Raw genomic sequence first — 26,210 nt, 5'->3', positions numbered from 1 at the left:
GATTGACTTGATACTGTGCTGCAGGTGACACTGATGCACAGGGCCAGAAGAAGAACTTCACATTAAAATAGTGCCTACACACACACACAATCAAACTAAGTTGGTTTTTGTATGCTCGGGAGGACCTGCTAGCTCTCAATCCTTTGTGTTATGTCATATCCTCATTAAGTATGAACTCCGTGTCATCAATAAGTGGCGTTAAAAAAGCATGAACATGCATCCTTAAGGCGACTAGCATATTGGACAGCTGTTATGAGTGGATTTGTTTGTCAGCCACCTGTGCAGACAAACCTCCATGCCCAATGATGCAAAGTGGTTTGTTTGCTTGGTCTTCTATAAACCCTTCAGATGGTCATATTTCAGGAAATCTAGACAGTTTTATTGCCTCCACTGGTAATGTTTTCACTGGCCTGTTTGTTTATTTGTTAGTTTGCAAGATGATGCTAAAAACACTTGGACAGATTACCACGAAACCTGGTGGAAAGATGCAGTATGAGTCAGGAAAGAACCCATTTATTTTTGATGCTGATCCAGATCAGGGGGATAATCTAGGATATATATTTATGTCTTCCATAAACATCACAAGATGGAGAGTTTTTTGACATTTCCACATATTTCTCAGGGAGTAGTTCATGGGTCTTGATGACAAAGACATATTTAGGGGACTGATATCTATGGGTGTGAGCACATTTGGTGCAACTTGATTGAATTCAAGGGTAGAGTGCCATTCTAGTTTGTTAAAGGATTGATACACCAAAATCATAAATTCTTGTATTTTCCTACTTCAGTCTAACCCTGCAGATGATTTCATTTGCCCAGGCTTCAGGATATGTGAGATCTCTGCTGCCTTTTGAAAACAGAAGAGGTTGATGGGAATTAGTTAGTTTTGCTCAAGGCGGTTAGGATTCGAAATCCAGAAACAATCTCTTTTACCAAAGGCCTCATTATGCTTCAAACAAACTTGGTTTTATGATGTGCCTTATGTTAAAAGTTTTTTTACTGTTTTATGTGACCAGGCAGCATCCCTGATCTTAATGCAATTAATTGTACACATGCTGAGCAATTCAAGCTGCCTCTTATCAACAGCATCCATGGTGTTCAACTGGGTTAAACACATGTAAAGAAGTTGTGTGAAGAATTAAGAAAGATGACTGATAATGTAACTTGAAAGGGGATTTAATGCACTTATATAATCTAATTGTTTGAAGCATACTAAGGTCTTAAGAATCATCAACAAAATATATAAATATTCTCTCCACTGTTTTAATATTGGGACTATTTTCAGTAGAAAGTAGTTATTTTAATAACTCTCTATGGCATGGTCTGCGAAACACTGCATAGAAAGTGGGGACATGGTTAAAGTTAAAATGTCATTTTTTTATTGTAATTAGTTCTTCATGTAAGAATTTCCGTTCATTTCTGTTTTGTTCTATTCAAATGGCAGCAGAAGTCCCAGGGATGGATTTCATTAAACCCCAGCACAAAACAAAATATATCCTCATGGCTAAGCACCACCATATTCTTTTGTAATTTGGTGAACTGACCCTTTAATTTCAACTTTAAGGTCACCCACAGTGCAATTCCAACTCACTAAGTATAACCTTAATAATTCAATCTAACTGCTCCAGATTTTAGAAATGATGGATCTTTCTTAACGTTGGTATTCTTATCAGGACGTCTATCTTCATAAGAATCAAATAAAAATGCAAATAAATATAAATAAATGCAGTAAGTAAGCTTTCCCACCCTCTGCTGCTGCATATCAGTGAGGGAAATGATGCCTTTGATGATGCAAGGCACTGCAAGTTTATTTGTGAAGTACATTTTAACAACAAGGCCATTACTTTACATTAAACATGAACAGCATCAATTAAAGATGTAAAACCAAAATAAGACCATAGAAAATAGAATCGAATAGAAAATAAAAATGATCAAAAAAGTTCCAATTCAGTACAAGAAAGTACTACATATTTGATTTATTAAAGCCTGTGGCAAAAGGAAATGCATTCAGCCTTAATTTAAAAGAACTGAGAGTTGCAGCAGACCTGTACTTCTCTAGGAGTTTGTTCCATATCTGTGGGGCATAGAAACTGCACACAGAAGTAAAACTGAACCCTGGTTCTCCATGTTTAGTTTTGACTCTGGGGACACAAAGCAGACCTGTCCCAGATGATCTGGATAGTCTGCCTAACATAACAGCAGATCAGAAATGTATTCGGGCCCAAATCCAGCCAGTGATTTATCAACAAATATCTGTATTTTAAAATGGGTCCTTCGACAGACAGGAAGACAATGTAAAGACCTGAGAACTAGAAAGGATATTATCCATGATGTGAATGAGTTGCAAATGATTGCTAATTTTTTAAAGAGACTATTAGAGTGGTCATATTGACTGATTATATATGGAAAGGGTTTTTGAAATTCTGCTAAAGCATAAGTCCTCTAATAATCAATATGCTCTTAAGGTGATAGTAGGCCGGTGTTGTAATTTTCTAATTTTGGCTGTTAAAATTAAGATCTAAGTTCTTGACTACATCAAGATTTCTGGCTTTGTCTGCATTTTTTATCTCAACTGATTCAAGCTGATTAAAACAATTGTTTTGTTTTCTATTCTCCAGAATTCTAAATGAGGTTTATTTTTGTGTAATTGAAGAAAAGTCTGGCACATCCAATTGTTGATTTGTTTATTGCACTTGCTCAGAGCTTGTATGGGATCATAGCCCCCTGGTTTTATGATTTAGTTTGAACAACTATAAAAAAACATGGGGGCCTCTGTAGAGAGGACCTGCTCCTGATGTAAATATAAGTATTTCAATATAAAGGACCCATTCTAGGGTAAAGAAAACAACAATTTGTACAATTTAGATGAAACACTCTAGTGGAAAACATCACTAGGATTATTTTATAATCAATTTCTGCCAATAGATCCCTTTCACCTAAACCTTACACACTGGACCTTTAAGATGGTCTTGATGACTGTCGTTTTTTGGCATGCTCACAGGAGAGGGGAACCCATTGACTTGTAAATGTCAAGCTGTGTTTACTTTATCACAGCAAAACAAAGAAAAATACCTTTGTGATATGTAGCACAATGTATTTGTCCTACTTCGTCCTCTCATCTTTTCCCACTTGTGAATAATAATTTTGTGCGCTGGCAAAAAATCAAAAAATAAACATTTGTTCTATTTGGCAGATTGGCAGGGGAGTAAATTGAGATTTGGAGGTGTGTGTGTGTGTGCTTTATTCATGTCTGTGTGCCCATATTGAACCCAAATGATGTTGACAACACTTTTGAGAGGAAAATAAGAAGAGGCTAAAAGAGGGGAAAAAAAACTCTCTCTCTCTCTTTTAGCCTCCCCCATCCCCAGCTTCTCCCAAATCACCCTCCACCCCTAGATCAGATCATAGCGGTGTGCTGTTAAATGAGCGTGCTTAAATGCTGGGTTTGGATGAAAGCTCTCCAAGCCTTGCAATGCCGACTACCAGCTTTATTGGATCGATGCTGGAGGCCTTGCCAGCCAACGCATGAGTGAGCCGAGAAGAGATTGAGATGGAAGGAGCGAGGGAGGGAGTGAGGAATGAAGGGCTGAAAGGATGAAGAAAAAAAGGAAGGTGAGTTATGGAAAATATAAGAAAAAACACGTCTGGAGTTTGGATGTTGCGTGGTTTGCAATATATCTTTTTTCCCCCTTCCTCAACATATACTCTTCTAAGTCTGTGCAGAGAGGTAACAAAGTGAAGTGTGCATCCTAAAGGCCAGATTAAGTGAAGAGGCAGCGTGTAAACACGACAGGGAAAGATGAGGATGAAAAGGATGGTGGAGGAGATGGAGATTCAAGGCTTCTGTCAAAAGAACAAAAGCTTAAAACATCAATTTGGTAAATCAACCCAGGTTTTCCTCTTCAAGATGTGAGCGTGTGCACACGAAAGGGGTGGAGTTTACTGCATATGACCAATCACAGACATGGACAAGTAAACTAAAAGCACAGCCGCATATTTCACAAACAAGGAGCAAACTGTAAAGTGTAAGTTATGGAGCCCCCTGGTGACATTTGGGAAAAAAATATATTGCGTGACCACAACATAATAACATGTAGGAACGAAATGAAAGACTCGGGACCACGAGATGTGAATCTGTTCTTTACTAACAAGGCCTGTCAAACTGAACTGAAGAAGCCTCTTGGATGAGAGATGAAACGTTTCAGTCAATCACATGATGTAGCCTCTATAACGAGCTTTAGTGTGACACACACTGTCTGCACTGACTCTGAGGACACACTGACATTACTAGTCAATAAAAACAAATGGACCTATTTTTCAGCAGCGATAAAAACATGTTTCTACTGCAGAGTCATTTGACCCGGAAGAGAATGCCAAATGAATTCACTCAAATCGGGGATGTTAGTGAGTTTTTTGTCAAACAAGTAGAAAAATAGCTAAATGCATGGAGGCCTGCTATAGTTTACTAAATGTAGTTTAGTACTACAGAAGTAACACAACACATGCACTTATCATGCAGTATGAACTTTTATATGTTATCTCTTGAAACAGAAAATAATCGAAGCCAAGTCAGTTTAAGTTGCATCAAAGTGCAGCGAGATACATTAATTGACTAAAAGCACTACATCCCACTATTATCTGTAATATTACATAGTGGTCAGTATTCATGGTAACAGATTACCCCACTAGCATGTGCAGTAGCTGTGCAAACCTTCTACTAACCAGGAAAGGCACACTCCTCAGTTCAGTCAGTGTGATTCATTTAGCGGCTTTAATAGCATATAGCAGAGGGATTATATACAGTGCCAATTTATAAAATCCAGTCAGTCACTTTAGAGCAATAACAATCAAGGACAGACTGGCTTGCTGCAGTATTGTTTGTCATCCAGTGTTGCTGAATATGTCTCTTAGCTTGACACCACTCTGCTGATAATATTGCACTCTGAATCTTCAGGCTACATCTTCAGGGAACTGTATGAACTCTGGGGGATATGGTTGGAGTCAGTCTATAATGTATTTTTGTTTTACTTTTTACTTTTCTTTCTATCAAAGCGACTCTTACGGCTTCACGCTGTGCCGTAAGAAGCAAGGTTCGGCCTCACTCTCCGCTGACGAACAAATTAACTTGCTTGCTCTGTCTCTCACCACGTCCTCTTTAAGGTCCTGCCGTGTCACATAACTCTGCGGGCGGTATCAAATCATCTTTTAGCTGCTGGTGTTGTTGAGCCTGGTTTAGCTAATGAGCTGAGACACTGCAGCCTAATAATATCAGTCAGCACTCACACAATGGAGAGCTCAATAAAACATGCGGAGAAGTAGGCCACATGTCCTGATTAGGTTGCTGAGAGGTGTGTCATGGCTGCGCCTGTGGATTTGTGTTGTTTCACGTGCACGTGCGTCTTTTTCGTCTGCGCGTGTTCACCGCGCATGTTTTGTCGTGATGAGTGTATTTGGAGGTGAGATGAGTCCCTGAAGAGAGAAGCAAAGCGGAGTAGCTTCTTCGAAGAGAGCGGATGTTGGGGAGGAAAAAAGGAGAGAGTAAGAACATTTTCAAACCCCATCTGTCTGCCCACTTCTCTTCACCTCTGCATCTCTGTTTTCCACTGTCCTCTTCCTGCCCTTCATTTTCTGCACCTCTCCTTTCCTGGAAGCCTTATCCTTCCCATCCTCCTATATCACTACACACACACACACACACACACACACACTGACCTCTGCTGCTGTCCCAGCTGATTGCTAGTCCTCACAGGCATTGTTTGACCTCAACCCCTGCCCCCTTTGTAAGTTAAAGGGAGCCGGGGCACATCATCCACCACCCTCCACCCAGACGACTATCACAGTGGGACAGACTTAATGTCCATTAACCCGTAACTGCCCCACACCCCACTACACACACAAACACACATACACTTATGTATGGTTGGACCACCGGACAGCCCCCCACCCTTCATCTCCTCTCTCGCCTCCCTGCAAAACAAACACAGCAGCTACCGTCAGCTCTCTTCCTTCCTTCCTTCCTTCCTGCCTGCAGCCCCGTACCCTCCCCTATCCCTCTACCTTTTATTGCACCAGCAGCATTTAAAATAAACAAACACAAACACACACAAGTGTAGTCTCTGACAAACACAAAGGCCCTTTCACCTAAATAGAACAAGCTGGATCAAACGATTTCACACCTTGTGGACAGGAGGATGACAGCGGTTCCAAGCTTTTATACTGTCTTAACCTCCCTAGGAAATCACCATGGTGAGAAGTTGGAGCAGCGCTGGTGTATTAATAGTTGAGTACAATTTAATAGTTATAGCTGATTCTAAACAATGAATCATTAGAGAAATTCAAGGTGGTGGTTCTTCACATAGTAGACAGTCAAAGGCATTAAGAACATTATGGGATACTGAAACTCAGTAGTGAAGCCAACACCAGTAATACTTCAGAACTGGTATGGATGTAAAATTAATAGTAGGTATAAAATAATACATAAAATCAAAAATATGCATCTAAGTCCTGAGAGTTAGTTCATAGTAAATTCACGAGTGTTTACAGGCCAGGCCTTTTCAGATGATATACAGGTTCAGTTCAGCCACGGTAGATTATATTTTATGCTGCATGTGACTGATCGGGGAAAACATGGGAGATGGGTCGGGTTTGGACAGAAAATTGCATTTAAGTCCAGCCACATAATATCTTAAAACACCAAGTGATAGATAACCAGGAAATGTGCTTCAAATATTTAAGATCCATTGAACTTAAAACCCTATTATTTGTTCTCATCCAGCACAATAGAACCAAAACCTCCAAATCGTAGCTGCCCTTTAGTGCTGATTAGCAAATGTTAATATGCTAACATGCCAAACTAAGATGGCGAACATGGTAAACACTACCTGCTAAAATGCAGCAGCTTTGTTCGGCTCCATGTAGACTGTGTTTTAACAACTGAGAAAACAACAGAATCACGCAGGTCCACTGCACTGTAAAGACATCAAGGCATTTTCTACCTGTGTTCTCAGAGGAATCACCCTCATATCAGATGTCACTGAGAAATACAAATCTGGTTCCCAAAGGCAGAACCCAGTTTGTCATAGTTTTTATTTCATTTATGAAGTGAAAACATATTCATAACATGATATTTCTCCAAGATTCATTGCCAAATGATAATCTGGGACCCAAGTTCACCTTGTTTCATTGTTGTAAATCTAACACTTCCTGAAGGCTTCACAAACTTAACTAGGGGAGTCTATGAACCCACCACAGAGACTTGGAAGAAGATGTTTGATATGATAATTTCACCAATTTAGATGAGAGATCAGCTTCAAAAACAAGGAGGTTCCTTAAAAACATTTAAGGTGATTTGAATCCAAGCACACACACTGAAAATTGCTGTGTGTGACAGCTTTAGCTAAACGCCTGGACTATAAATGTAAAAACACACAATGGCTCCAGTTGTGGCGATGCATCAAAGACAATATTTCAAGGTTCAAGTCCAGAGCAAAACGGCTCTGAAATCGGAGTGAAAACAATATCATGTTACAGCACTCCCTGCAAAATTGATGACTTGTGGGATGTGAAGTGAGGAAAGTCAACGTGGACTCTTTTTGTTGCTATTTCCTCTTACTTATTCACACTGTGCTTTGGAACCATGCATCCTACAGGGCTGGATTAACACATAAAACTGCTCTCATTTCACTGAGAAGCTCTTTCTTAAGTATTGACAGGAAAGACGACGGCAACAGAGCTGATGCATTGCTTTTATTCAGAGAGTGGGGCTAATGTAGCAGATATGGACACAGTGAAACACGCACACATTCTCCCACATCATGCACACTCATGCCTGGTTCATGTTTTATGGAGGATCGACCCAGAGCCAACGTCACTGGTCAAGTGTCCCACGCTGATGTGGGCTTTCATACTGTGTCTGTTACCAAAATGCTAGTTGGCGAATGAAACTGAAAGTATCATGATGATTTGCAGCAAACAAATATTTAACAACACTTTCTAAAGCTGTTTCAGACATGAACTCTGGAAAATATGTGAAAAAATGTGTGGAGTTTGTCTTTCACAAGACTGTGGATGAGGAGGTAGAGTGGTCCTCCTCTAATCAGAATGTTGGTGGTTTGATCCCAGTCTTCCCCATCTGCATGCCAAAGTTTCCTTGGGCAAGACACTGAACCCTGAATTGCCCCTTGCCTTCTATGTGTATGGCATCTCTTTTTCATCCTCAGATAATTGTATTAAGTTTTGTTAAATTTGCATTTGTTGTGTCAGAAACATCTTCAACATGTCCACTCGCTCACACGAACTTCCTGCTGTATTCAAAAAATGGGCTTTCTCTGATATTTTCAGGACATTTTCAAGGGTGCTGGCAGAAAAATGGTCTTGAGCAACTGGCTCGGACATTTGCGTTCTCAAACACAGCCCCTCTGGAACATTCCAGGAAAATGTCCGCACTTCAGAGCATGTCTGAAAGCAGCTTTACACTCAAATTAGTGCAACACAGAAAGGAGAGAAGACATCAGGTTACATCGTCCCCTGAGCTGTGGCTATGGTGTCCCTTATTTCCTGTAATACATTGTCTAAAGATTAGATTACACAGCCTCTGTATGCCTCCTGCATTGATTTAAAAAAGTAAGTATATATTTTCTCTCAGCGTCTGAGAGTGTTGGCTTTAACACACAGGAGAGCACTAAGAGCGGGTAGAGTATGTGGTAGTGTTTGATAGTCTGTTAGGTTTGAAGGACTATCAAGCCTGAGTGAGTCTGCATCGAAAAGATAGCATGACGCATATCTGTGAATACAGATGCTACAGATGTGCTTATGCTGACCACCTCACATTATGGAGCTGCGTGTGTGTAGGGGGGTGGGTGCTGGCACACTATGTGCAATCTGTTTGTGTTGAGTTAGCACAGATGAAAGACTGATAATCAAAGAGCGGTTTGATCAGCTGCATGCAGAGTGTGAACGTGTGACTGTAGAAGATGAATGCGAAAGACTGTGATCGTGCTTTGTGTTGTGTCCTTCTGAAAACACCCGACACAATGTTCAAGTCCTCGAAAAAAAAGAGTGTTTGAAATCCCCCTTTAAAGATGTTACGAGAAACCACTCATCAACATTCATGCACCTGAGCGCATGATTTCCTTTATTTGCATACAATTAATGATTTGCTAACCAGCGGCAGCGCATCAAGCTATTCAAATGCATCAAGTTAATGTCACTGACTTTCCTTTCACATGGTGATTGGAATTCGCTTCCCGTCATAATTACCTCAAACTGAAGCGGAACTGAGCACAGCATTTGACTTTAAACAACCTACTGCAAATTAATGGAAATGTCAAAAAAAAAAAACTCCCATGAGAGCTTGCAGTGTAACATCTTAGCCTCCCTCCCTGCGGCCTCCCCTAGCAGTACCCTGCTCTTTCATGTCTCTCCCCTGGGACACTGTGCAGGCCTTCAAATCTCCATCTTCTCTGCTTTCATCCCTATTGTAGCTCTCGCTCACCCCCATCCCCCACCAACCAACCCACACACCACCGCCCTGTCCATGTCGGCTGTCCAGGCGTGGTCGGCTTCTAATTCTTTGATCGGCACTCTGATCTCTCCTATCTGTGCCAGGGGGCGCCAGCTGATTACAGATGAAATGGATCTGATTTGGACTTTGACTGGGAGCCAAACACCTGCTCAGACCTGAGGAAGCTGTAGAAGGGGAGGCGAGGGCGAGATGAAACCGGAGAGACTGACGTCCAGTTAATGAGATGGCGAGATCATCTGTGCTTTGGGATTTGTAGTGGTGGACGCGCGCCTGATGGAAGCGAATCAAGCTGAAACATTTGGGGGGTGGGTGTGATATGGAGTAACAGTATTTCACAACCAATCTGAGACAAAAGCATCATCGAGTCTCAATTTGACTAGGATGAATATATTTGATGCAGCTACCAGGAACAGCTTGGACAAAATCCAAGGATGAAATGATGACCTAAGAATTTTAACAAGTCTGTGATATTACAGATATTAAAGCTGCACCAACAAAAGATTAATATTAACAATGGTTTCAAATGACTGCATGTAATTTGAAAGGGCTGGCTCGTAGCGAGAAACACGTTATCTTAGCCTCAGCTATGCAGCGTTTTATCATCTTTGTGCAAATGTTTTAATTTGACAGTGTGTAACTTGAATGTTTTGGTTCACTCTCTCTGCTCTCAAGCTCCTTTATAATTGCCCTCAATTACTGTTCCGTCGAAATAGTCAAATGATAAAATGAACACAGAAATGTCAGTTGCCATTTTAAGATCACAGACATCTGGACTGGACTTTGGGCTGATTGGTCGGTTGAACATCTGCTTACATGTTATTGGTTATATGTGGTTATTCTCTTTTATTACATGGCATACACATGATTGAAAACAGGCACTGTGAAGACATTCAGGTCTGTTAGAGTTTATTAGTCTATAGCTGCTTGATCCTTTAACCTGATAGGGGATATCAGTGTATTCATTTATGTGACATTAAAGAAATGTGCTTACTGCAGAAAGTCAACACTCTGGGCAGGTTACTTACTGGATGTGCAGATACACTGTGTTTTTCTCTATCTAGGTCTCCCTCTTCCTTTTAAAAATGGAAAACTCACGTGCACACTAGCTGCCTTGACTTGCATGCCCCTGTGTGCAGGCCCAGGGATGCTGGGATAGCACTCCGACATGTTATCGGTGCACATATATGAGTGCACGTGTGTGTGTGTGAGGGCACTAGTCCATAATCACCATGTAGTCATGAGTCGATCAGCCTGGCTAAAGGCAACAAACTGGCTTCTGAACTTAGAAACACAAATCCATTCAGACTAAGGCTATCCTTTGTACACATTCACTGACTTAATATAGACGCTACACACACAATGCAATGCATGCACTTTGTACAAACACACACACAGACATATATGTATGATCATCATACAGGCACATACACTGTGCACACACACAAAGCATTAAAGGAATGTTTGATCACATGTTTTGTGCACACATCGTCAATCTCAACACGTATATGTTGAAACCTCCTCACTAACAGTGCATGGATCAAATATGCTGTTTTGCTCCGCCAGCCACATCCAGACAAACAAAAAAGCAGACAAACTTTCTCTGTTGCATTTCAGAGCTCATTAAAAATTATTCACCACTGTATGTTTTAGCGCTGTAATCAGCTCTGAATAATAGAAACGGTCGTATTGATGCCTACAGGCACTCGATGCACTGTCTCACTTTGGAACAACAACCACTGGGTGTGTGAATGCAAAACACTATGCCACACACACACGCCCACGCACACACTTCCTTTTTCTCCTCGGCTGCCAGTCACTGAAGCACTCGCAGTGTATTCTGGCTTGAGGAGACCGCCTACTATGCTCCTTGGGGGGCTAATTGTCCACTATAGTGGTCTTTCGCTTTAACCTCCCCCTCTCTCTGTCCTCTCCCCTCTCCGCTTTACGAGCATTTCTTTTGGGACAAGTTCAGGAGTTCACGCTGAGCCCAGAGCCCTGGATCCCAGTAAGGTGCCACAGGGCAGAAAGGTTACACCTAGCTGGACACCTGAAGAAACAGCCCACACACCTCAGTGGCAGGAAGGTGGGGAGAGAGGAGGAGGTTACACTGACAGAGATGAAAAGAATGTCAGAAGCAACGGAGGAAAAACAGGACTGAAAGGAAGAGAGAGACAGCCGACTGTAGTGTAAATGTTAAGGGTCTGAGAGACTTTGTGGGCTGAAGCTTTCATGGTCTTTTATTCAGGAATATAAAAAACTGATGTTATAATGTATATTCATCTCTTTTTTTCTAGTTTTATGTCTTTTCAAGGAGCCTGCAGGAGTCAAAAGTTGTTTTATAGTCTCATGTCTAATAGCTATCAGAAGATATGGAACAACCCATCTGCACCACTGGTCCATATTAATACTCTTATGAATGCATCACCCCAATACCCCAACCACCCTCACCATTTAGATTTATAGGACTTCAGAATGCTTCTCTCACTAAGTCCCTCATGTTCTTCAGAGGTTTAGTATTGTATTAAGTAAATGACTAAAACTTGACTTTATTGTTAGTAACCTTGAACGTGTGCACAAAAACAAGTACGGGTTGTATTGTACTGAAGCATAATTTCAGTTTTTTACAGGTTGGGTCATTTTGTGAATCTCTCCATGTAAGATGGAGCAAGTGAGAATCACTATTTACAAATCAGGTGAGAATATGAAGATAAAAAACCAAACGATCCAAACTAATGGAAAGAAAAAAAAAAAATATATATATACAACATTTTTATCCAAAGTGTCTGTTGTAAACCATCCAAGCTGCAAGCCAGTCTAGTGGTTCAACTTTAACTTAGTGTAGCTATATATTTCCTGCACAGTATAAGGGCTCATCATAGAAATTTTAAAGGTAGTCACGTTCTCATTATTATCTACATCCAAATGAGATCTTTTCTCTCCATCTTTTTGAGCCTCATCTTAATCTTCGCTGAATGTTCATGTACTACGCAAGTACATTGAGAGCAATGCCAGATTCCGATTCTCTGTATGTGCACATATGAAAAGCCAATAAAGCTCATTTAGATTTAGCTCACAACTCCTTTAAACCAAGAAGTTCAATCAAAAATTGTTTTCATCAAGTTTTACTTGTGATTCATCTTATAAATTGGGAAACATGTCGATACTCTGGGTGAACCTGTTTACAACGATTGGTCATGTTTTTTAATCCAACCAGACTTTGATATGGCTAAATCTGTGAAAATTAGACCAAATTTAATAAGTTGTCCATCAAAGTGACACTGTGTGTATGTTTTGTTAAATATAACAAATATTAGATAAAGTTACAATTTAGCATTTAGTAAAATGTTATACATTTAACAGTGACAGTCAAGTTAACAAACTGAGTACTGTCTGTTATAAAGCAATATATTCCTTAACGTTTGCTGTATTAACAAACATACACTTCTAGTCACATGGGACCATCCAAAGCCACAGCATCACAAGCTCTGCTGATGAATTTAACTTTTCATTTGCAAGAAAAAACAATGATTGAACTCCTCTCAAAAATGTCAGGCAGGTAATGGCACTGAACTCTGCATTCCTGTTCATCTCTCTCAATACCACTTTTTATTATTTGACTTTTTATTCAGAAGCCCTAGGAAAATTGCAAGACACCCTAACAAAGAAGGTGCCAGTAAGCAAGGCACTTAACCCAGCTACATTCAACATCCCAGAGATTGAGAGGGGTCAGGAGACAACAGAAGAGTTGATCCTCCGGTGTTGGGCAGTTCCCAGTGGCCAACAGCAAAATACTGTGGTTCTACTGGACCGATCCCAGGTATGAATGTGTATTACTGTAACAAGTGCAAAGACAGAGTGTGTGCACACTCAGCAGAGATAAATCCTTTTCTGGATGAATAAATGTATAAAAATGTTTTGCAAACGACAGCGGTTCAGTTGGCAAAATCAACAATCATCAGCTAAAAATGCTCCTGGCAGTCTTACAATGCAATCAGATATTAGTTAAAGACAGAGGAGAAGTGAAAGGTGAGAGCAGTGAGACGAGAGTGCACTAACCAAGGGTCTATTAGAGCCTGATAGGGCCCATTAGACGGGAAAGGTGATACGCAAACCGCGAGCAGCGATCCTTCGGCCCCGCTCTACATTAACCACTGCCTGCTCTCTACTTTGTTGAACACACGGGCTGATCGATAGCAATGAGGAGGAAGGAAAGGAGGGTAGGTGGTGGTGAGGCGAGGAGGAGAGAAAAGGGGTCCAGGTTTACGGGAAGATAAGCTGGGATCGATTGAGAGTCAAGGGCTGCTGCTGCGTGGAGGAATGCAAGAAGCAGATGGTTCCAATAAGTTCATCTCATCAGAGCTGATGTCGGGGAACCTGTGTATATGTGTTTGTGAAAGTCACAGGGTTTCGATGTGTATGACATTCAAAAGGTTATATACTGGCCAGAATCTGAAGAAGCTCTCTAAATCTAGACTTGAGGCTGAGGTGGAGGTTCAAGAGACCAAAAACAAATCAAACCAGTTAGTCTATGAGCCTAAGTAAACATTTGTGCCAAATATACAAAAGATTATTTCAATTAAGATAAAATGGTCATGAGGAAAACAAAGAGGATTTATAAGGTAATTTCGGCCTTGAACTGTGACCAACAAAGGCTAATCAGGTCGTCTTTGAGTCCAAGTGAATTTTTGTTGCAAATTTGAAAGGCTTCCCTAGAGGAGTTCCTGAGGTGTCGCGTTCACAAGGCAAAACACATGTTTTGTGAGGTCACAATGACCTTGCGCTTTGGAAACCAAATTCAAAACACTCAATCCATGAGTCTAATGAACATTTGTACCAAATCTGAAAGGATTTCATGGAGGTGTTCCTGAGATATCGATTTCAGAACAATGGCACAAATTATCCTCGCTGCACAGATAGACAGTAAATGTAAAAATCCAAATCAGGAATACTAAGAGTGGGCAGTCTGCTGTTGTTCTTATGGAATTTCTGTTGTGTAAACATATATATATATATATATATATATATATATACAGTATATGAGGACCACAGGTAAACCTGGAGGAGGAATTATGTTTGCATTACAGCACACAGAAAATGAGATGACAGTGAGATGGTCATTGAAATATAATCAAAATGTGTACCTTTGTGTTAGTGTGTATGAACATAACAATTCTTGCTTCATGTGTGTGTGTGTGTGTGTGTGTATGTGGTTGTGTGTACGGGGGACATGCTTGTAAAGTGCCGCCCATTTATCTCTGAATACCTGAAGCATGTCACGCTTCATCTGTGTGCATAACCTCAACCTCTATCTATCTTGCTTTTCCTCTTCCTCCCTCTCCCTATGGTTCTCTCCATCTCTCTCCTCGCACTGTCATATCCCCCACCCCCACATCCCCCAAACCTTCCTGGTGTCTGTGATGGCAGCCTGTCAAAGAAAAGCTATTTATGATCGGCAACCAATATCCTTGCAGAGATAAACACGCACTGTGAAAAACACAGATAGAAAGTGTGCGAGACAGTGGGGGAGAATTTTTAAAGAGAACGAGGGATGACTGAATTGTGACGAGAGAGACAAACACACATGAAGAAAAAAAAAACAGATTGAGGAGAAGAGCAGTGTTGCCTGAGGCAGTTCTTTCGAGCCTTTCTGTTTGCGTCTGTGTGTGTGTGTATGTGTGTGAGTGTGTGTGTGCAACCCCCTCCTGCCCACGTCTCTGTATTCTGTGGGTGAAAGTTGAGATACAAATGACTTTTCTCATCCGTGGCAATTTACTAAAGTTTGATGATGCTCCTGGCGGCTTGATCAAACAGACAACTGATTATAAATGAGAAAGTCCCTCATCACAGACTTCAAACAAAAGATGAACACCTACTCATTATCAACTGAATGGTACTTGATGGCAGTGGCTACCATGTAAAATTATGGGGCAACTGCGACAGTCCACGAAATGTCAACTAAAAGTTATATTTTTCACTAATAAAAGGCTCTAATTGTTATCCTGGGTCTTTGATAAGAGACGAGATGTCTCACTCTCAATTGTGCAGCAGCTAATTATCCCTCCTCGGCTTGTTGCCGCTCACTTTTTCTCCTCATTCTTAAATTTGAGCCTTTCGTCCATATAATCCATATAACCTCCTCTCTAACGCTCTCTCGCTCCTCTGACTTATCACTGGCAAGATCAGACACTGGCATTTGCAAGGATATAGGCCCCGCTGATTTCTCTGTCGTACCTTCCCCTTGGCCATACCGTTTGGACCTGACTGTAAACAACCTCAGACACCACCATTCAGGATAAGTGCAGCCTGTGTGCACTCAAGAGGTAAAACCAAGGGCAGGCTTCTGTATATACCACTTAATGCTACTTATAAAATGTGTTGAGAGCACGCAGTAATAACTGAAGAATAACTTTTATCAACTTCTCTCATCTGGATTGAGGCAGATGGTAAGTTGGTTACATAGATTTTAGTGAATAAATCAAACCGAAACTATAAAAGCAGAAATTACAGCCTTGTACTTTGGCGAAAATCACAAGCTTAATTTTCTGTAAACCTAAACTTGAAATTATATGCGCGGTCATTTCCCATTTCTCCTTCTCCTTCTTTCTTGTTTGTGTTCCACTTTTATGCTTCAGGCGAACTCTGGCCACCTCACTTGAACTCACACATGCACAATCGGTAAAGGGTGTGATCAACCCACGTAAACACTACACACACACACACTCTCACACCTTCAGCATCTTTCTTTACAAAATGCCTTGATATCTGAAATCCAATATCCTAGCCAAATTCAACCTCTTCTCTCATTTTCCCTCCTTTTGTTTGCTTTTTTCAAAACTCTCAGCTCATGTGTCTCTCTGCTCCTTCCCTTGCACATTTCTTTTTGGGAGCACCTGAAAATATCTGCAATTTCCACATCCTGTTTTGACAAGCACCGCCCCTCATGAGAGGTTTCCCTTTTCCCCCTTATATTCACTTTCTTATTTCTTTTGATGCTTCTCACATTTTACATGCCTCAACAAAACCATTCCCTTCTCTCTTCTGTTCTGCTCTCTAATTCGCTCTGCCATTCGGGCTGTTTGCAGAAGGTTTCAGACGAGGCAGAAAAGATGCTGCTCTGTTTTTCTTCTCCACCCTCTGTTCTGTTTTCACTTTCTTACTTGTTTTTCTTCTCCTCCCTCGCGCGTCTCTGTGCTTTCTTCTTAATCTCCTCTTCAGTTGTTTTTTTTCGCTTCTGTCTTCCTCGTGAATGTTGAATGGAGGCACGCAGCTCAGATGAAGGTCACATTGGGCTAAAGGAGGAGAAGAAGAGAGGGGTGATGAGTGATGGGGGTGGAAGTTTGTGTGATAATGTGTGTGTGTGTGTGTGTGTGTGTATTTGTGCATGTCTATGCGCATATGAGATTGGCTGCTTCAGTAATTGTAATGTCTATCGCAGACAACACCTGCACACATATCCAAACATAAATCACATAAGCACAACCATTTACATACTAAATAATTTACACGTTTATTCACCCGATATTACAATTCACTCATTATCGTCTCACCACTATGCCAATTAAGTGTTGGGTAAAGAGTTAGAGCTGCAGCAGTAACTCGGAGGAGGATAACAGAGGACATTTAGGCTACAAACACAGTGTAAATAATGCAAATTTGAATGTTGACACCACAGGAGCAGTATGGAGGCACGTTTTTTTACGTTCAAAGACATGGTCACCATTTACTTCAATTGTATTGGTTTTGGCTGCAACGCTGTTTACCCTTGAAACTCCAAAGTTGTTTTTAGGGCTCAAACACTTCACCCACCCCTCTATCGGCATCGTGGTGAGTAGATAATGAGTGAATTTTCATTTTTGGGTGAACTATCCCTTCAATAAAATGCAATCGTTCACAGACTAAATCACATACATATACAGAAAAGTTACAATCCTGATCAAACCACAATGTAGAAGAAAATATGTGGCTCTACAAACCCTCTCAGCTGACTAGTTAGTAAACTACTGTAGCTACCAAGTTAAAATTCAAAATTCAAAAAATGTTAAAGTAAGTGCTGCAGCTGACACCAGCTTTTCCAACAACATGCACAATAAAGTGGTGAAATGAGCTGCATGGAGAACCTGACGTCATGACTTTTACCACGCCAAATCACATGACGTTCATAAGAATGAGTTGCATTAAGTGCTCCTCTGCTTAAGAAGGCAAATGAGCTTTCACCAGTATCTGGTGTTACGTCTTCACTTCCTCATGATCTACCGTCTTATTTATGTGCTAATAAAAACTCAAACATATTTCCCAGAAATTCAGACAAGCTGCACAAAATGAATCAGACTCGTAGATGTCAGTTCCCTGAATATGCCTGGGAAATCTGTGAATATGTTGAAAAACAATGTATCTCACAATTCTCGGATCGCCCCCTGATCTGGATTGGCACCAAAATTTGATGGGTTCCTCCCTGATCTATACCACATCCCTTCACCAAGTTTTATTAAAATCTGTTCAGTTGTTTTTGTGTAATCTTGCTAACAAACGAACAAATGGACAGAGGTGAAGACATAACCGCCTTGGTGGAGGTAATTAAGTTTAAAATGTTATGCTCTTCACTCAATTTAAATGATCCAAATGTGTAGTTTATCAGAAAACTTATTTTAATCTTCTGTGATCTTACTCCCCTATAGCATTTTGTTTTCAGACTGTACATTCATTCAAAGAGTTGCCAAAGAGAGAAATCAGCTCTCTGGGGGAGCTAACTCTGCAGGCAAACCCATTAGTTAACAGTTCAAAAAGTTTCCTCTAAACACGATTCTCAACCACATCTGTGTGAAAAAACATTCCTCATTTGTGAAGCGGAATTCAACACATGCTGATGCAACATGGCTAACAAGCTACGATATCTTCCTCCACGTTTGACTCTGCAGCTCTGTTTGCTCAGAGGTCAGTGCTGAAGGTTTTCTGTTGCTATGGCATTAACACAGTTAAGTTTACCAGAACTAAACCGAATGTGAAAAATGTGCCTGTGTTTACTGTGGAATTATACACACGAAAACACACTCTCTGACATACCAGGCCTCACATATCTCATTGCAATCACACACCTCAGTGCTCCAGGCTCATGTTCATTGGATTCCATGGTTCACACTGCAGATCACATAACTAACTGCCAAGTCCGAGCCAATGTGTGTGTGTGTGTGTGTGTTATGTTCAAGTTTGTGTCTGGAGGCTAAGATTCATGTCAGCATCAGTGGCTCACTAATCACACTGAGAGTGCCGAGGGCCAAGCGGGTACTGTCAGTAATATATGGGCTGGCTAGTGTTACACACAGGGAGCATACAAAGGCAAAACCAGAACCTCTGACACCATCACAGTTCATTCACTGCTGTCAATAAACTAGAAGCTGGAAACTCAGTTACACTCTGTGCGCACAGCACTGCACGATATCGACTGGAAAAGCTGTGATGTTCATCAGACTGTATTGATTCAATGCTAATACACACACACAAACATTGTGTAGAACCCCTCCAATGTCCTGTAGCAATTAAAGTAGAGGAAAATACTTGTTTTATTTTAGTGACAAGGCAGTTTTTAAACAAACCAACACATTTTAAACAGTTTATTTAACCTAAGAAGTAGCAAAATGACCCATAAAGGATAATTTAATCCTTCATGGTTTTCATTTGGCAGCACCATATGAAACCTACCGTTGACTTGTTTTTCTAAAAGGAGACAACACCCTAAGCCCGGATAAATCCTGCTGCAAGAAAATATAAAAAGCAGGTTACGTAAACATCTGAAACTATTTGATGGCTGGGTCTCTAAAATTGAGTTACTTTAATTAAATGTGCTGGAAAGTGAATTTTAGACCTAATCAAGAACCTCGTGGCCATAGCTAACTGCCCATATGAGCGAGCGCATGTGTGTAAGTGTGTAAAATTCTTCTGGTAGAGCACTTAACCCGACAGTGTGCGTCTCCACCTGGGACTGAACCAGCCGCACGTCTACTGAAGCCTGAACATCAGCCGAATAACTTTAAAGGCTGTTAGGAAAAATGTCTCTCTCCGAAATGAAATATTCTGCTGCTACTGAGGCCACTGGCCAGGATATGCACACACACACACTCACTCTCGCACACACACACACACACACACACACACACACACACTCACGCACACATGTGCAACTATGTGACAGCACGGCAGCTTACTGGCCATCTCTGGTAGAATTTTCCTAAATAAGTAAGTCATCCAGACCTCAGCTTTCCATTGGCTTCATCAAGGAGAACACAGCATCCAAATCCCTGCAAGGCGCCACACACACACGCACACACACACACACACACGCACACACACCAAAATGGATGTCTGCAGACAGCTTAGTGCACACAGATATACTCAATACATATACACTCGAGCTACACACACAAGACACACAAGGCCAAAAGGCAGAAGAGGTGTGGATGAGGAGGAAAAGGGGCGAGGGGGTATCTTGTTCAAAAAGCAGGATTTCAAAAACACCTGCACACACAAATACACACTCATACATGCACACACACACAACTCCAGCTGCTGGCTGCCTGCGTTGCTTGTTTGACAGGCAGCACAGTGAGTGGCTGTGTGGACGCCAGCCAGATGCTTGTGAGTCAGCAATGACTAACAGTTTAAACCTACACTCTCTGAGCTAATCGCCTGCATGCCTATTGTAAATGTATGTGTGTGTGGGCGGATGTACACCCACGTGTGTGAGCACGGCAGACTGTGTCCTGATGACTGAGTGTGTGTTGATGCACGCTGTCTCTTTATGAGCCTTCCCCATCAGGCCCAATTGTGGCAACCCAGGCCTTTAATTGCTTTTCACCAAATTTGACATTGTCTAAGCTGACAGCACCCTGATGAGCCGAAGAAAAGTGGAGCAACGATGTAACCGTCACTTCCTCCAATCGGCCTCGACAAGAGCACAACTCCATGCTCCGTTTGATCTCTGCACAAGACAACCCAATAGGATGCTAATCACATGCAAAGGCCCGAGCTTTGAGCCTGTGCCAAAGTGTGTTGGTCTGTCTCGTAAGAGCATGTGCATGTGTGCGTGTGTGTGTGTGTGTGTGTGTGCCAGTAATGGCAGCTCTAATCAGCGGCAGGATTGGAAGAGGCATGTGGCAATAAAGCCCAACAAAATGCCTGCCAGTCCCTATTAGAGGCGAGCATTCACGAAAACCTGGCCGACGACGCACACACATTTATATAAACGCACACACACTCCATCTTGCTGGACATCTGGCCAAGGTCAGAGCTGGATGTTAGGAATGAACGGCAACTGCCAGCCCCTATATCACTCCACCCACACCACTAACACACCCACCCCACGTACCCCTTTCAAAAACCAAAAAGGTTGAGCTGGAAAGCTTGACTTTACAGTCTTTGTCCTCCAGAGTGATTTACTCGTAAACTCTGACCCTTCTAAGTGCAGCCCATTACTGGCGGGTTGTGATTTACAAGTTAAAATTAGAGGAGGCCGCCATTCGCAGGGCCCATTATCAGCGCCACGGCATGACAGAGTCAATTCTCACTGTGATCCCTCATGAGAGTCGTCAATCCGCTCTCAACTGAAGGATCGATTATTCAGTGTACCACAGAAATGACTGATATATAGCTGACGGTGTGGCATTTGTATTCTTCATGCTGAAGCCTGGATGTGAAATATTGCATCTGTTCCGTGCTACTATTCATGTCATGAACTTTTGAGAAGATACTGACATTTTAACAGTGATGGCTGCACTTGCAGTTTGTACTTTTTTTTAAGTACAAACTAATGGCTTCATAAATGTTAATAGATGATTAGCTAAAGCTTTACAGATCAAAATCCATTAATAAGAATAACTGAATTGCTAATTTGTAAAAAATCCTTTCAGCCAGTTGGACTATATGACCTCTTATTAAGCATTTATTTATTGATTGGTAAATCTTCTCTAGAGTTTCTCCTGACGGCCCCCTGGTAAAAACTCCAGATAATATCCGAGTGAGCCAATGTGAGAAAACAGCCGGAGGTTTCACCACGAGTGAGAGACGCAAAACTGAACAACGACAAAAAGTATGCAAATATTTCTGGATGAAAAAGGAGCCGTACACATAGAACCAACGCCAGTGTTGATTATCTGTAAAGAAACACATGCTATAAAGGAAGTCCTGCCTCATGGACCGGCCCTTGAAAAAAAACTACTTTAAAGTAATGGTTACACCCTTTGGTAAGATGGATGGTAAACTTTTTGCAATACTTCATGAATGCCCTAACATTTCCAGTGCCAGAGACAAAGACCTGTTTGCCAGCTCTGAACGTTGTTACTGCAGCCCGCAGCACAGATGCTATCAAAGCCTCTGGCAACACAGTCAGTCAGAAAAACACATCTTCCAAGTTTCTGGCAGAGTGAATGAGCAGTTTGAAGTCCTATTGTCTCCACACTGTGACGAAACAAAAAGAATCCTCTGCATTTGTTGGTGTTGACAGATAAAGTGATTGTGATTTATATTTTTTCTCGGTGAAGTGGGACCTTTCCACTATCATCCACTCATTTCCTGAGTGAGGAGCAGAGCCTGCGTCGGTGCTTTTGGCAGCTGATATTGATTTGAGCTGAGGAGTCGTGATTATTATTCTCACTATGCCAGAACACACAGGAGCAGCACCTGGTGTGTGAGCTGAACTGAGCGAGAGACATATGCAGCAAGAAAAACACTCACACTTGTCAATATATCCTCAACATATGTACCAGCGGCACATTCAGTTCTCCACAAGGCAGAGAGTCCATTCACCTGAACTGTGTGTGAGTGTGTTTTTGAGCATCGAGGTGCATGACAAGAGGAAAGCCCTGCAAAATGAGTGGGGTGAGTGTATGGGTTGGGAGGTTTGTGTGTGTGTGCGTGCACGTGTGTTGTATGAGACATCTGTTTACATAAGTAGGAGGATGTGATGGTAAAGCACTGGCTTGGCCCTTTTCACAACAAGGCCCAGGGCTGTGAGGAGATTTATCCTAATATTTGCCTCATACAGGAGTAAAGCCTGACAAATCCCTCCTGCTGAGGCGCCCTCAATAAAACCTGCTACGTTCCATGCACAGCTTTTCACTGGACCTCTCTCACTTCTGTTCTCTGCTTTTCTCACCACACGTGTTTCAAAGGTGTCAACTTTTCCATCCAGTCAGATGTCCAGGAAGGGTGTGAATGTGAAACTGCTGTTGCAAAATGAAAGCCAGTGAGAAAATAGGTTGTTTCAATGCCATGGTCGATCACTGTGAAAAACTCGACATCACTTTGCTTGTTATATCATTTTTATATGACTGAGCCACTTATCATCCAAACTGACTAATATGTCAAGAGTGTGATTTACAATCAAATTGAATACAATTAATTAAAAAGTCTTGAAGTTAGTAACAGGAATTTCAGTTAGTGATATTCCAGATCCAAGGTAAAGTGCTACCTTGTACGTATATTTGGATATTAGTCAAAAGAAAGTAGGTGTTCTTCTCTTTTCTTTCACTGAAAGCTAGTGATTTAAAGGGTCAGAACTAAGAGGTGCTACAGATCCTTGTCCCTTTTCAAAAGCATTTTCATCCCCACATCTATCAGGGCTCTGCTATTATCAGGATGAACATGCACTTTAAATAACTGTATGGGATATTGTTTATCCAGCCGTGTATTGCAGAGTGTCACTGTGTAGTGTCACAACTCTCTATGTTGAGGACTTTGTGCTTTTCCGATAGGTGATACATGATTCTGATTCTGTTGCAAAAACAGTTTTGAAGAGTTTGTGATGTTTTGGATCTGTCCATCATCTATACTGCTTATCCTTAGAGGATCATGGGTCAGCTGGAGCCAATCCCTATCTGGTCGAGAGGTGGGGTACATACAGATCACCAGCGAATCACAGGGCCTCTTCTCTGCGTAAGCTGTGATTTTGTTTATCTTTCAAGGTCATAGGAAATGTGATTTTTCTTCTCCTGCGCTATAACCAGAGGCAGGGATATCCTGTTTCATTAGCTTTCATCTGACTGCTGCTGCCGTCTGTCCAACAAAATGTAACTGGCTGAGGGTCGGAGCTGCGGCTGAAATAGCAAATAGCCAGGGAACCCTACATGAGTGGAAGATTATTGACAGAGGAAGGTTAAAGAGTAATATATGTGAGCGTGTATCAATTCATGCATCTACTCCAGTGTGTGTGTTTCATACGTGCACCGCATTATGCTAGACTAGGCGTTGTGTATGTGTAACTTCATTTGTGTGTGTATCCTGCCCCTGCGCGCATGTGTGTGTGTGTAGGTGACAGTAACAGCATGATGTCGGTGCATTATCTCATTATGTGGCTCTCCCAGGCAGCGGGAGGACCCTGTCCCCGATGGCCTCTATGTTCATTATTGCGAGGTAGATAGAGGGCAAAATAAAAGCTGCCGTCCCCCTCCATGGTAACTTCTGGACCCGTGGGGGCTCAATGCTTGGCTGGCTGTCCCACTCAGGCTCCAGCTCCAGCCCTTGGGGACATATACAGAGGAGGATTTAACAAATGAGATCATCTCCCCTCACTGATGTCTGTCTCAAACTTACCTGACACCATACAGTTTATCAATGCCTGCAAATGTAACCACCCATCCATTAGCTACATATACTGCGAATGCTTTAAAGATATAGTGTGTAGAATTTTGTGATATCTAGTGTTGAAATTGCATGTTGCAGCTGAACACCCCTCACCCTCCCCTTCAAAACATGAAAAAGAAACTGTAGAAGCCTTCAGTTGTCTTAAAAACTCAAAAGGTGTTAATTTATCCAGTCTGGACTACTCTGAAAAACATGGCGGCCCCCGTAGAGAGGGTCCCCTCGATGTAAATATAAAGTATTTAAATATAAAGGGCCTTTTCTAGAATAAAGAAAACTACAATTCATACAATTTAGGTGAAATGAACTAATGAAAACATCATGAGGATAATTCTACATTGAAGTTCTGCCAATAGTTCCCTTTCACCTAAATCTTACACACTGGACCTTTAAGGGTTACAGGCAGCTGTGGCCAACCCCTGCTAACACTGGTCCGAGAGGCAGGTCTCCGATCTATCACAGGGCCAATGAACAGATAACGTTTGCAGAAAACCTGCAGCCAGTGCTGAAGACGTTAAACTGTTCCAACTGTTCATGTTTTCCCAACACACGTTTTACAGCGGGAGGTGAAACTACAACTTCAGGTATTACCGAGAGCAAAGAGATGAAAAAAAGTACAGTTGGGTACCAATATTCCAGGTACCCAGAAATGATACTGCATCCATTCAAATGTGAACGGTAATCAAATCCTACCTATTCCCCCTGATGCACAGCTACTGGCAATTTAGAGTTTGTTGCTTGTCACAAACAAGAGTCTGACAACTACATGGAGTGACTCCATAGATACAAACCACTAGAAAAGAGAACATTTGACCTTTTGCAATTTGAGTAATCTGACCCATTAACTGTTAACCAAGTGATGTCATTTGACTTGTGACGCAGACGGACAGATATGCCCTGCACTTTGGAGTAAATTACTCATCTTTCTGTTCTTGTGAGGACATCTGCTCCTCCTAACACACACAGCAGGTGACTGGCGTCTGCACACACATGCACACAGTGGACTCAACCTGTTCAGCCTGACATAATGAAGCACATAATCACATCCACCGATGCTGAGACACAAAGGAGTTATATCAAGACGGATTATCCCCATCACACGCACACGCACACACACAAAACACACTCACACACACAAAACACACTCACACAGATTACTTGGATGCACGCAAAGACGCATTAGGAGCCAGCGCAAATAAGCGCAACAACTTCAGACTGTTGCTACAAAATGATAAAGGAGAAGGAGATAAGACAGAAGAATGGAATTCCTCATCTCAAAATAATTATTATTTGACTAAAGTGAGGAGTCACATAGAGAGATGAAAGAGAGGAGGGAGGAAAACACCCACACACACACACACCCTGAGCAGCTCTGTCTGAGGTCATCTTTATTAATAAACCCTCTGACAACAAACACACTCACATCAAGGCCCTCGCCCTCCCTCCATTCTTACTCCTCACTCCCTCCCTCCTTTAGCTCCTTGAGAGATGGCAATTGCCAGACTAACACAGTGGGGGGGGGGGTTGTCTGTATCCACACACACGCACACACACAATCACACACACATGCATGGTGCAGGATGGCCTAGAGACAGCATGTCAGTGATCTGTCAGAGGGTAACAGTGTGGAGCAGAGAGTGTGTTTGTGTGTGTGTGTGTTTGGGGGGAAGCAGAAGAGAAGGCCGGACAGACAGGAAGTTTGCCCTGCACACACGCTCAGACACACACTAAGAAACATGCTCCGGCTCATTTGTTCCCACTGACAGGTGAGGAGAGGGATGGTTCTCTACAAGATGTGCCTGAGGGGGGAGGTAGACAGGCGTGTGTTGAGTGTGTAGCTAAAATTTGCATCAAAGCCTAAGAATGTGTGTTTGGGTTTTTGTGCCAGTGACTGTGTGTGTGTGTTTATTCTTAGGTAGGTTTATATCTCAGGATTTGCATGAGGTGTTTGCTCAGTGAGAGGGTGACTGTATCCGTGCTATTTATGATGAAACACTAGGACCTGACCATGTGGCCTGCTTAAGTGCCTCTGAGCAATAAAACTCTATGGAACAGCATC

General features: G+C 41.9%; 1 protein-coding gene across 1 annotated transcript in view; it reads right to left on the bottom strand.

The window, feature by feature from the left end:
* Positions 1 to 26,210, bottom strand: part of sema4c (sema domain, immunoglobulin domain (Ig), transmembrane domain (TM) and short cytoplasmic domain, (semaphorin) 4C) — a 95,421-nt gene that overhangs the window by 48,044 nt on the left and 21,167 nt on the right. Inside the window, exon 2 of the mRNA XM_020094056.2 lies at positions 16,681 to 16,812. The gene's annotated coding sequence lies outside the window, so the exon portion shown is untranslated. The remainder of the gene's footprint in view (positions 1 to 16,680; positions 16,813 to 26,210) is intronic.

Source organism: Paralichthys olivaceus, chromosome 4 (genome assembly GCF_024713975.1).
Source record: "Paralichthys olivaceus isolate ysfri-2021 chromosome 4, ASM2471397v2, whole genome shotgun sequence".
Lineage (NCBI taxonomy): Eukaryota > Metazoa > Chordata > Actinopteri > Pleuronectiformes > Paralichthyidae > Paralichthys > Paralichthys olivaceus.
The sequence above is the reverse complement of the archived record's forward strand: the minus strand, read 5'-3'. Positions and strand labels throughout refer to the sequence as shown.